Source organism: Crocodylus siamensis, chromosome 4, assembly GCF_052110815.1.
Source record: "Crocodylus siamensis isolate JL-2025a chromosome 4, ASM5211081v1, whole genome shotgun sequence".
Classification (NCBI taxonomy): domain Eukaryota; kingdom Metazoa; phylum Chordata; order Crocodylia; family Crocodylidae; genus Crocodylus; species Crocodylus siamensis.
Window position 1 is genome coordinate 84,883,559 of NC_143398.1, and position 12,764 is coordinate 84,896,322.

At 43.4% G+C, this 12,764-nt stretch overlaps 1 protein-coding gene across 2 annotated transcripts in view; it reads left to right on the forward strand.

The window, feature by feature from the left end:
• PLEKHG7 (pleckstrin homology and RhoGEF domain containing G7) overlaps positions 1–12,764 on the forward strand; it is a 65,161-nt gene that overhangs the window by 1,420 nt on the left and 50,977 nt on the right. Inside the window, exon 1 of one of the 2 annotated variants that reach the window (XM_090042679.1) lies at positions 8,224–8,440. The exons of the other annotated variant lie outside the window; for it this stretch is intronic. The gene's annotated coding sequence lies outside the window, so the exon portion shown is untranslated. Of the gene's footprint in view, positions 1–8,223; positions 8,441–12,764 lie in introns of those variants that run through there. 2 annotated transcript variants of the gene reach the window in all.

Genomic DNA, 12,764 nt, shown 5'->3' on the forward strand with positions numbered 1-12,764 from the left:
TGACTTTGCTGGACTTTTTGAAAGGCTCTTGGTTGGAGTCTTCTCAGGAGTCTTGGCTGCAGGTTTTTCTGGAGTCTTATTTGCTTTCTTAAAGAAAGTATCCAAGAAAGTTTGGACAGATGTTCTCCAGGGGGATAAGCCACGCAGTGAACTTGTTTGCTGGCATGGCATTGTATCAGATCAAGCATTGTAAAGTCAAAACTGACATCATAAAGTTGAAACAGGGTGTCAATTTATAAACGTTGTACGTGTGAAATGTTGTAACTCAAAACATTGTAAGTCGAGGACTGCCTGTACTCTCAATGCATCTCTGCTAAAGCTAGGCAACATAATGGAGGATCCTGCTTGATTCAATACAGGCAACACACAGGGAGAACAGTACCTGGCCAAGAGTAGGGGTAGGAGTAAGCCAGAAGGAAGTAAGGAAATGACTATTCAAGGGGAGAGAGAGAGAGATCAGAACTGGAAGTTAAGATGGGGTTGAGACCAGGAAAAGTCAGGCAAAGAAGCTGGGAGCAAGAGAGAAATAAATGGCTTTGGTGAGGGAGAGACTGATCATGGATGGAAAACTGGGTAATGATACTGGACTAAGCAAAGAGACTGGCCTATAAGCTAGGGGAAGAGGAAGAATTAGGTAAGGTAAGAGAAGAGACAGTTTTAACAAGTCACGGCATAAAGAATAAACTGGCTAAAAAAAAAGAAGAGGGAGACCGGGAGCTGAGGGCAGAAGAACAGCCACTGTAGTTGGATGAGAAGCCTAGGAAGAAAGAAAAGTTCTAGGAGGTAGTGAGTAAAGGAGACTACAGGGAAGGGAAAAATGACAGAGGGATGAAACCAAAAGTTGGCATGAGGGAGTAGTGTGAATTGCTAGGAAAAAAAACGACTGGCTAGAACAAGAAGCCTGAAGAGTGGGGACTAGCACTAGCTGAGTGAGAAGGGAATGGGGTGAGGAGCCAGCATTGGAAGAGACCATATTGGAACAGGGAACAAACTGGTGAGAACAGTCAAAAAAAAAAAGTCTGTCCTTACTAAAGAACACTCTGCTGCAGAACCCAGAATGAGACTCATATTCCTCAGATCTCTCCATTCTTCTGCTGCCAGCACCTACTGCTGATCCAAATAGAGCAGTGATTCTCAACCTCAGTGCCATGCCACCTTGAAGTACCTTGAGATCCTTTTAAGGATGTGACGATGGGCACTGCTAGGGGTACAAACATGATTCACAAGATAAATCTAGAGTTTTCAACTAGGAATTCATACTGTTAAAATATTTTAACCTGTTTGTGTTCTTTCTTGAGTTCTTTGCAACAGAAGAATTGTTCTATTACTTTTCTGTGGTCAAAAAATGAGTGAAAACTAAGAGCTGGCATTTTCTGAGAGGTTCTGTCAGTCTAACGAGGGGACCCCTCAAGTCTAAAAAAAATTGAGAACCACTGACATAGAGGATGAAAATCATGCTATCAACTATGGTTAGCTCAAGTAGCAGAGGTCTGATCACAAACAACACTGCTTGTGTTGGCACATGAGTGAATTTAGGGAGTTGTGGAGGATGTCCTGTGTTAAAAGAATATTATTCAGGTGGGAAAGTTAGCCCTCAAAAGTAGGGAGATACCAGAATGAAGGTTGTTTTGGACATTTTATTTTGGTCTTCTTGTGCTGCATTATGACACAGATTTTAGTTACAAGATCACATATTTTTTTGCTATAGAACTGGTGCCTCATTCAGGGTATAGCACATACAGGCTCTAGAGCAGGCTTGTCCAACATGCGGCCCACCAAGCCATTTTCTGTGGCCCACGGTGCTGCGATGGGAACCCCTTGTCCCTCTCCCAGACCCTCAGCAGCTTTCTAATGGCCACTGAAGGGCTGAGGAAGGGTCAAGGGTCTTCCTCATTTGCATGCCGGCCTCAACCTGCACCGGTCCCCACTGGCTGCATGGGCTGGAGCAAGTCACAGTGCAGCAGGCGGGTGGGCGCAGGGGCCACAGATGCTGGCGCAGAGGGATGCTGCGGCCGGGCCCATGGGAGATGCTGCTGCCACTGCTGCTGTGGCTGTTTGAGGGGGAAGCCGGCACCGCTCCCGCCTCCCCACATCCTGCCACACCCACAGACATCATGCTGGGGGTGGTGAGTCATGGGCCCTGGGGAGGGAGGGCCCCTTTGCTGCTTGGGAGGCTGCCCCAGGGGAGAGGGAGCAGGGGAGTGTCCCTGCACATCCCGCACCCCCCTGTAGAGTCCCCACATGTCCCCCTGGCTGCTGAACCCAGGTGCGCAGGTGTGGGAGCATCCTTGAGGCTGCCCAGGTAGCAGGGAGGACACGTAGGGGTCAGGTGGCACCCCTATAGGGTGGCACCCCTTGACCTCTTCACTCCCAGGCTGCAGCTGGACTGGACTGTGAGCACCCACTCCTGCCGGCCCACTGGGTGATAAAAAGTTCATGATCCAGCCCCACATTCAAAAAGGTTGGAGATCTCTGCTCTAGAGATAAATCATGGATGGTTGTGTAGCTTAGAACTGTTTCATGATGAAGCGGGTGAATGTAGCCTTGGAGAACTGGATTCGAATCCCTATTTTAGTCACCGAGTTTCAATATGATGCTGCTCAAGTAATTTAAACTGGAGATCACTAATCATTCCACATTTTCTGGGTGACTGACTTGAACCCTTGGAATCTAATTTGCAGAAGAACTGAGAACACAGATGTGGCTGTCTTTTGAACATAATGGGCTATATAATATTAAGTAGTATGTAAAATCAGCTCTAATGCATCCCAATCTGCACACCAAAATGAATGGACACTTTTGACCTTTATCTCTGTTTCTCAGTTTCCATCTGAAAAATGAGTACAAACACCACTCACTCACTAACCTCACAAGAGCATTATGACAATACATTTGTTAATATTTGTGAAGTATTCAGATCCCATAACAATGAGAAGCATATAAAAAGCCCTTGAGGAAGTTAATAATTCTCTGAGTGATGGACAGTAAGACATGGGGGCACATGCTGAACAAGAATAAAATAACATCTGTTCACAAAGTGAGTACTGTCTACTCTACGTACCAAGCAGGATTCCTTGGGGGGAAAAATGGTAGGCAATCATATTATTAAAAATGGTATTATAATACATACCTCTGAGAAGACCAAACTGAAGTTGCCAACCCAAAATGAATGCTTGACTTTACAACCTAAACAATATTCTTCTATATATTTTGTGCAGATGCATTAGCTACAATGTGTGTTTAGTGTGCGATTGTCAATCACTGCAAGTTTCTAGCTTGATGGGTTTTTTTAATGAAGGGTTTTCATACAGAGAGAGTGTGTGTTTGTCCTTGTGTACATGTAACTCCATGAACCACAGCCGTAAGAGTAAGAATTGTACTTAAAGTGAGGAACTGTGTTCAATATTCATATATACCAGGCCAGCTTTAATAAAAACCCCTCAAGACTAGATCCAGAGGGCCTGTAATAACATAGATGTATCCTTTCCCTGCCACTGCCTTCAGACACCATGGGCATGTCCAGATGAGAGTACACATACCTCTTGCCCCATCTCAAATCCCTTTGAGATGGGGCAAGAGGCATGTGCAGGAACACAAAAAAGGGGATGAAATTAAACCCCTGGATATCCAGGGATCAAAAAAAATCTCTGAAGAAGAGTGGACCAAAGCATGGTCCCAGACCATGCCTGGAGCCAGCAGGGAGTCAGTCCTCCACAAGAGATGCTCTGGTTTCGACCAGAGCATCCCATTGGTGCTTCTGCTGCTCCTGGCCCCCAGTGCTGTCCATGGTAAGTTAGGGAATGGAGGTGGGGGGATTCATGGGTGTGGGTGGGTGAGGGGTGGCAGGGGGATGTGAGGGGGTTAGGGAGTGGTGCGGGGGATGTCCCCAGGGCTGCGGGGGGTGAGGACGTGACCCAGAACAGTGCAGCTCACTAGTCCGTCTTTCCACTGGAGCAAGTCACACAGCTCTGGGAGGCATGCACAGGAGCCGTGCCTCCCAGAACTGTGTGACCCACTCCAGTGCAAAGCCAGAATAGCGAGCTGCATGGGACTGGGCCATGTCTCAGCGTGTGCCACCTCCCTGCAGGCACAGAAGGGCAGAGGCAGGACCTGACGCGGCACACGGAGACCACATGGATGGCATGAGCAGCCCCAGGGCCAGCAGAACCTGGCTGGGCCCAGCATACAGTCCCTGCGTGCCGCGCCAGGTCCTGCCACCATGGGACCAGCCTGGCCAGGTGGCAGAGGGGCCCCAGGGCCAGCAGGAACCAGCACGTGGTCCCTGAGAGCTGGCAGCACCAGGCTCAGAGCACCCCACTCCCACTACTGCTGTGAAAGGTAAGTTATGGGCCCTGGGTGGGGGGGCTTGTGGCCCTCCAGGGGGGAGCTGGGACCCTGGGTGGGGGGGCTGGGACCCTGTGGGGGAGGGGGAAGTCCATGTACTGTGGGGGGGGGGGCTGCAGCCTATGGGGGCCAGGGGACCCACCCTTCCTGAGCAGCCTCCTCACAAGGTCCCCCACACTCACAGTCCCCCCAGCAATTGCCCCACACCTACCCATACACCAACCCACATCCCTCCCCACACACCTACCCACCTTCCCCCACACCACTTCCTACCCCCTTCCTGTAAACACCACACCCTCCCATCACACATCCATCATGTGCAAAGAAAACCAAAAGTACACATCAACACATGTAGGTATTTAGAATGTATTTTATCATCATGATAGAGACACTGGTAGGCTTCCAATTGCTTTAACATTGTAAATATATCAATACAGTGTTGCCCAACTGATGGCTGTCTCATGTGTGCATGCATGTGTGTGACAGCCTTGTGGAAGAACGTGGATTTGGGGGTATTTTTAAAAATGGATTTGGGATGCTGCTGCAGCAGTCCAGCTGGCACAAGGTGTAGTGCCTCCAGGTACCAAGTGGCTGGGCCCCAGAAGCTCCTGAAAGCGAGTAGCCCTGAGCTGCTTGTCAGCACAGATTTTGTATGGTTGGGCATACAGGGCAGCCTTTTATACTGCTGGGGACAGCACAGGTGCTGGCCCCAGGCTTTAGCTCCCCCTGGATGCAGGGTTATTTTGCCCCAAGTAGCACAATTTGCTCCAGAACAAAGTGCAGGTCTGAGCACGTGCACTGAGGCAAAAAGCCCCAGCTCAAATTTGCACCACTTCTATGTAAGCTGCTGCAAGCACACATGCTTACATGTGTGAACGCACCCCATGAGTGCAGCAGCAGGGACTTTTAAAAATTCCCAAATCTGATAAGAATCCAGTCCCACAATGTCTCCTTACCCCCCCGACTATCAGCATCCCCCCGTTCTCTGTCCTCAGAAGCATATACCTTCTGCTCCCATTTGACCCTTCCCCACCAATCACTCTTATTGTCTCTAGATTAAGGGGGGGGGGGAGGAGAAGGGGTGCTTCAGAGCCATTCCTACCCCTGCTCTAGCTAGGAGCAGTGGGAGGGTTCCTCCTTTCTGCTCACTTCTCCTGGATGTTCCCTGCCACCACTACTGTCCCTTGCTGAGCCTGGCTAGAGCAAGGCAAGAGAAGCTCTAAAGTGCCCACCCCCTCCCCAATCAGCCAGGCACAGGGACAGGGGCAGTAGCATATGGGGAAGGGAAGTCAGGGGAGTGGAGGGGATGTGCTGCTGAAGACAGGAGGGAAGAGAGAGGATGCTGAGAGTAGGGGGGTGGGAATTCTTTCCTGATTTGGGGACTTTAAAAAGTCCCCACAGTTCATCCCACAGCATACTCTGCCACCTGGTTGGGACAGGAGGGTGTAGCTGGGAGTAAGGGAGTAGCCATCCCTGCAACAATGGCCACTGCTCCTGCACCTCCCTTTACAAAATCCTAGATTTGACTATGGGTGTAAAAAGTAATTAAGACCCTAAATTCCTTTCTGAGTCTATCCAGCTGTCATTTTTTTAAAATTCAGAATAAACTGTAGATAAATTCAGAATAAACTATAGATTTTCACAATCTTGTTACGTTCAACTAAATGTAATGTGGCTTTTTGCCACGTTATACAAGGCAAATGTTTTGTTCTTACTTTTATTTTTATAGGCAGTATGCTGGGCTTTTTCCCCTTTGTTTCCATCAGCTGCTTTTAAGTGAAAGCTAATTAGACTCTTTATTAAAGAGCACTTGAAGGAGCTGTGCAGTGGATAACAAGCCATAAGATCTCTGAACTTGTGGCAAAAATTTATCTTTTTAATGCGAAACCAATATCTATAGAGATGAGTTTATTATTTCATCACTCCTGTTTAAACAAGTATGTGTTAGGATGAAGATGTGCTCGCTGGCCTGGGCCAGTCATTTTAAGTTCCTTAGTAGAGTATTTGGAATTGAAAATGGGCTCCTCACTCCTGTTGTGCATGTACTGTTGCACTGTTCATCCCCATACTGCATAGCTGGGCAGAGGAAAGGAGCAACATAAGGACAGATTGGTATTTGAACATTGACCATAACCCATGCACTGTGCAGAAGGCATGGGTCTCCTGACATACTTTTCTTTCATGGCCTATAATACCTATGTTACTCCAGCACAGTACTCAAGCTATCCTAGCTGCTGGCATCTAGATAAGGCATACACATATTCTGATGTACTATGTCTTTGCCAAAATTATAGGCCCATTTCTAATACACCAGAATATTTTGTGCTTTCCAGCACATCCTCTTGTGTACAGTATTTGGCCTCTCACAGATGTGGCACAAAGCCAGGGGGGCATTCATACACAATGCATACCATAGCTGGTGTAGAAACCCTTCTGGCCTCTAAGTACGAAGTGTTCCAACACCCATAGGTTAAGTAGAAATCCTAGCAACTAATACGGCAACAGAACTTTTGCCTGTAGAAACCAATCCTATTCATTTAACGTATTTCTTTTACCCATTAGGTGATGTAATCTAGTGAGATTGTTTTATGCTGTGTCCAAGGAGCATTAAACAATGAGTTCAATATGCTGCCAAAAGGGTAAATAAATACCCAAGTGCTTTACTCATCTACAATTAGAGCCAGGACTTGAACACCTAAACAGTGTTTCAATACCCTCTTTTACATACCTGCCCCTATGGAGAGTTTTTGAGTGTTGGATTAGGCATCTACTGTGTGCACGTGTGCATGTGCATGTTGCGGGGGGCATAGTTAGGCACCTCAGAAAGGGATCCAACACAATCAGTATACTTAGCATAGTAGAGCTAATAAACTGGACATACTGAGACCCCAAACAAGTCTCGAACGCTGCCCCAAAGCATTTTGTTTAGGTCTGTGTCTCAGTCTACAATCAATTACTCCAAATTATTTTTGTCAGGCTAAGTGCCTGCACCCCTTTTGTCAAATAGCTAAGTAGAGATCCCCTTTTTGTCTAAACTGTGGCCAGAGGCAGTGGTGGTTCCTGTGGAGTTTTGGTGCCTCCATTGTTAGAAGACAGCTCAGCAATGGTTTTCAAGATCACGGTTTTAGATTTTGGCATCTGATTTTAGCCTCCGTTCCATTTTAGGTTCCCTTCAGACATTGCCTTTGCTACCTGGAACACTGCTTATTACTGTGGCTGGCGCCAAAAAGTCCTGAAGGAGGACTCAAGATAGGCAGCACTACACTTGGTAGTAAGAGTTTGCAGGATCAAGCTTGCAGGCATCAAGTTAAGGGAGGATGGGGGGTGCGCATGTGTGTAAGATTCAGTCAGGCTCATACAACAGCATAAGCAGTGGTAGGTTCAAGTGGGTGCCAGAACATTAATCACTTCATTGATTAGACCTATGCTGGGCAGGAATGGTATGTCTACAACATGCCTGTGATGACCACCCCAGGAATCCCACCAAGAAGGATGCCCCACCTACTCACATGCCAAATTACAGAAATGAGGCAGTGGAGCAGCTCAAGATAAGGAGTCCAAGAACAACATTAGGGCATGTGCTTAGGGTCCCTCTCAGGTGGCTACATTTCCTCATTGCTGGGATTCAGTACACACACAGCAGTAGTTAGTGGGTAGGGCATGCTTGCTGGATGCACTCCCGGGCTAAATGTGGAGGTGTGGCTGACACTGGCAGCAACCTGAAGCCTTGTTGTGGGTAGTGCTCCTACCTACCCTGCCAGTAGTAGAGTTGTACATGTGGTAGCAACAGAGAAATTTTAGAAAAAGTTCTGCAGAGATGAGACACCACAGTGATGGGCCGGGTGTGACAACTCAAGCAGAGTGGAACGATTTGCTATTTATGACCAGCTGTCACACCCACTGCAGCACAGACATCAAGAGATTCAGGCTCCCCAGAGTTTATCCTGCATGGTGAGCTGATAACAGTCTCTAACAGAGTTTCAGAGGCAGACTTAAGAGAGGGATTAGGTCTTGAGAGGCCATATCCAGAAGCCACTTATCTTTGCCAATATTCAGATGCTGCAAAAAGAAGGAAAAAGGAGAACCCTACCACAAGGTAAGGTGGACTAGTAGGTTGATAAAAGCAAAAGGTCATGATTTCTCCTTTTCTAAGGGAAAAGGATTGAAATCTCTGTCACTGATGGGGAGAAAATCACCTTTTGCATGTGGCCATAGGGGTGTTGGCTCTGTAATTTGGATTTGAGTAAATCTTTGTCATTCCTCCCATTTTTCAGCATGTATCATTCAGTTTGGCTTTCACCTGGTCAAAGGAGATGCTTATCTGTATTTTATAAACAAGATGACCTGCTCCAGCTCAGCTGGTATCACTCTAAGGGGCAGAAAGCTCACCCAAAGAGCAGAAAAATAATATTCACGGTACTGATTTAAAACATTCTGTTTGAAACCTAAACCACAGGTTCTAGATGGATGGGGAAGAAGATTGTTGGGGGTTTTTATTGTTTTTTGTTACTTGCCAAGATGGATACATGCAGAAGAAAAGTACAGAGAGTATTCCTGTGAATAAAATCTTTTGATTTGTTTTGCTCTCGTCTTCACCTAGTCCAATCTCTCTTTAATTCAAGGGGCATCTTTCCATTGCATGTTTTCATCAGATGCGTTTAAGAGAGCGAATTTTCTGTTTGCAAAAATATTTGTCAAAAGTGAGTGTCCCAAACTCACACAAATAACATATCACTGCAAACATTTGAATTCAGCCACCCAAAAACATATATTGTGCAACAAATATGAACAATTATAGAGGTCTCTGAATAACTTGTAATAAAAGACTCCTCTTTCTAAACCATTACCTTAAACTACCCAAGCACAGAATGTAACAATACCGTGTTGTATATAAATCAGCAGGTATACAATACAGTGAATAATGAAGTTCAGAAACTCAGACATTATCAAATAATGATAGGCTAAAAATTGCCTCCATTAATAAAATAATTATAAACTAACTATTTGAATAATTGTGACAATACCGCTTAAAATTACAGCCTAACTGTTGATAGTAGATAAGCAGAATAAAAGTTTGGATTGATTAGAGGTATTATTATTTACAATTCAACCAATTTTAATGACTTAAGACATGAGCAGAAAAACAGAATTATTGTGGGGGCTTTAGAATCTTTTCTGTTCTTGCTGCCCAAGTGTGACATCTTTTGCCAAACCTTAACAGTACAAACCTATGCAGAACAATCTGCTGGGAAAATGTAAAGGAAGGAGCTGAGAAAATTAGTATAAAGAGTAAAGATTATTAATCTTGTGCTACAATGGATCATGTTACCTTTTATAAACTGGCACTGATCCTGAAGCTGTTTCCGTCTGACCTTTCTGATAAACAAATCCCCTAGAAACCTTAAATCTACAAGAAGAAAAACTAGTTCCCTCTATTAGCAGTCAGCAAGGAAGCTCTGAAAGAGAAAAACAGTATCACTCCCGCTGAAGCAAGAGTTAAGCAAGTCAGTGTTCAATAACTTGATTTCATTTTGTGTAATATTTGCAAATGACATTGACATGCAGGAAGTTGTCAGTTTTAGATTGAAACTAATTCTACATCTGTCTAAAGCAGTAAGTTTAATGATTGATCTGCAGTATCTTTTATGCGTGTGTGGGGAGGAGGGCTCTTATTTTACATCATATTTTGCTTTGTGAAGATATTGCTGATGAAAAGACTGAGAGGAGTTCTTTAAGCATTCAGTTTAAAAAAATGCAGACTCTGAGACTTTTGTTATCCTTTTCTGCCTTACAAGAGCTTTCTGGGGAATAAGTTTTATTTACAACCCTTTTTGTGCTGCATGTTTCTTATACAAGTATGTTTAAAAATGTCGACACAGTAAAACTTTGCTAATTCTTATTCATATGTTTGACTACCCATGGCAAATTGCAGAATTCTGCAAACACTCCTGGAAACTAATAACTAAAAAGATAAAGATAATACATCATACAGCATAGGTCTAGTCATCTATTTGATGAATAGTGCCTAGTTTTATTGATAACAAGTCACCAGTCTGGTAATAAAATCTGTAAAGGTCATAAAAGAGGTCCCACAACAACATCGTGCAATTACATCTTTGCTGAAAAACAGAAACATAATATTAATTCTTGTGAGTGATTAATGGAAACTGTGTTTAGTGTATCTCAGTTTTAATGAGAACATGCATCAATTATACTTTATTAGAAACTAGTGAATGCTGCAAAAATACTTTCTGGTGCTATTCATTGGAGTTGCAAACAAAGTCATTCCAGTCACGTTCAACATCCTTTTGTATTTGCCTCCTTCTAACATTTGAGCAATTGCGTTGTATTGGCTGCAACGTCACATATGCAAGTATTTGCCAGAATATATTTTTAATTTGTACACTCAAGACTTAGAATTGGGAGAAGTAGTAGACTGGTCAAATAAAAAAACCAGAAACTATACAATTCAATGATCTAAAAACTGAAAACTAAGCAGCACAGATGAACTTTCACAAACTCTATTTAATGAATCAAGAGAAAATGTAAATATGTATGCTTGAAAAAAATCAGCTTATAAAGATCTGAAGCAATCATAAACATCAGTAACAGATATTCTGTTAGCAAAATCAGAAGTTTCATTTTTTAACAAACTGTCATGAATTATTTCTTACCTGTACTATTCATAAGTGCATTTTTAGCTGGACAGTTACTATAGTGTCTGAAAGATATACTGCCATTCATCCTGGAACATAAGTCAAATTACAACAGTTAATGATGAGATAGTGTTCCTATAGATTAATTATTAACTTTTGGTTTCATTACTTGATTACACAATGCACCTTGTATTCATTTTCGATTCCCTACTAAAAAGGTTCCCATGCTAGTCTTGCCATAAACAATCATTAGATTTTATTTGCTTAAGTGTTCAGTGAATACCAGGTGCTTGAATGTAAAAAAGAAAAAGGGATCCTGAGCACTGGTGAATTCCTGGTTATCACTAGTACAGTTGAGGGCCATAGTGTCACTTCTGGACAACAAAAAAAAGACCAAAGAAAAATTAGGGAAGTCCAGTTCCCATCAAACAAAACCTTTAGATAAATACTTAATCTTTTAGCACATAAGTTAGTTCCATTGAATACAGAGGTACAACTCATGTCCTTAGGGTTAAGCATGTATCTAAGCTTTGCTGAACTAAGGCCTCCACCCTATATAGAAGTTCTCATTCATCCCTGAAATCTTTTAAAAAGAATACAGCCCCTTCCTTTCACTATCCTGCCCCCAGAACCTCCAAGAAAAACCAAACACCTGAAAGAAAATTGATACAGGGGATATGATAATGGAAAGGTAGTGTCCTTATCTTTTATAAGGCTGCTTAGAATACTCATTATATCCAAGCACCGAACAAAGTACCCTAGATCCATATGGCCATGTCCAAGAGGATACCAAGATGATATGAAACACTGTGCAGGAAGGCAGTCTTATCCACTCTAAACTATTAAAGCTAATTCTAAATAGAGGTCCTAGCCAACTTGATTCAGCCAACTTGATTCAGCCAACTAGATTCTGCTTCTATGCAGGTAGAGTCTATGACCTCTTGAAATCCCTTTCAGCCCTACGTTTGTACAAGTCAATTATATGAATATGACTACCATGCTGAGGTAGAGATTTCCTTAATGACCTTAAACCACAGGAACACTTACCCTAGAGAACTTTATCTCCATTAATTTCCAACATACATGAAGCTCAATAGTTCTCTAGAAGCTTAATTTTTCTTTATGGTATCTAGCAGTTGCACAAGCTGAACTCTCACTATTCCAGTGCTTCTTTATCAATGGATATTTTTCTCATGGTTCATTTGTTCATGCTGGCATATCAAATACAAGTGCACATACAAAGTGTAAAGTGTGTGAAAAGAGAATCAAAAGTTCTAAAAATGAAAAGGAGTTTAATGTCAGATCATAAACCAGGTATATTTTCTGCAGCTGGTTCCACATGAACCTAGATATTTGTTCACAGCACCTCATCCGAATGTAATGCACGGTGATGCGTTGTATTGAGTGGCATACATTGACTTTTGCTCAGACCCTTAAATAGGAAAAAACAACCCTTTGTCCTTAGTTATCATGAATTTTTAAGTGTGACTACTGATTACTAGTGCTCAGTTGGACTTGTCTATAATTCAAGTGCATTTCCATCGTCTAAAAAGCAGGTGTGACAGCAACCAAAATTGGGTGCTCAAAAATTACTAGTCACTTTTGAAAATTTATATCCATAAGGTAATCATATGCTTATGACAAGTTCATTCAGTTAGAGCTCTATTAAAATCCATTGACTTCAGTAGCTGCGGTGATGTGAAGACTGAACATGTCATTATGTATCATAGAACTGAGTGTTGTTATGTATCCTATAATAAAGAA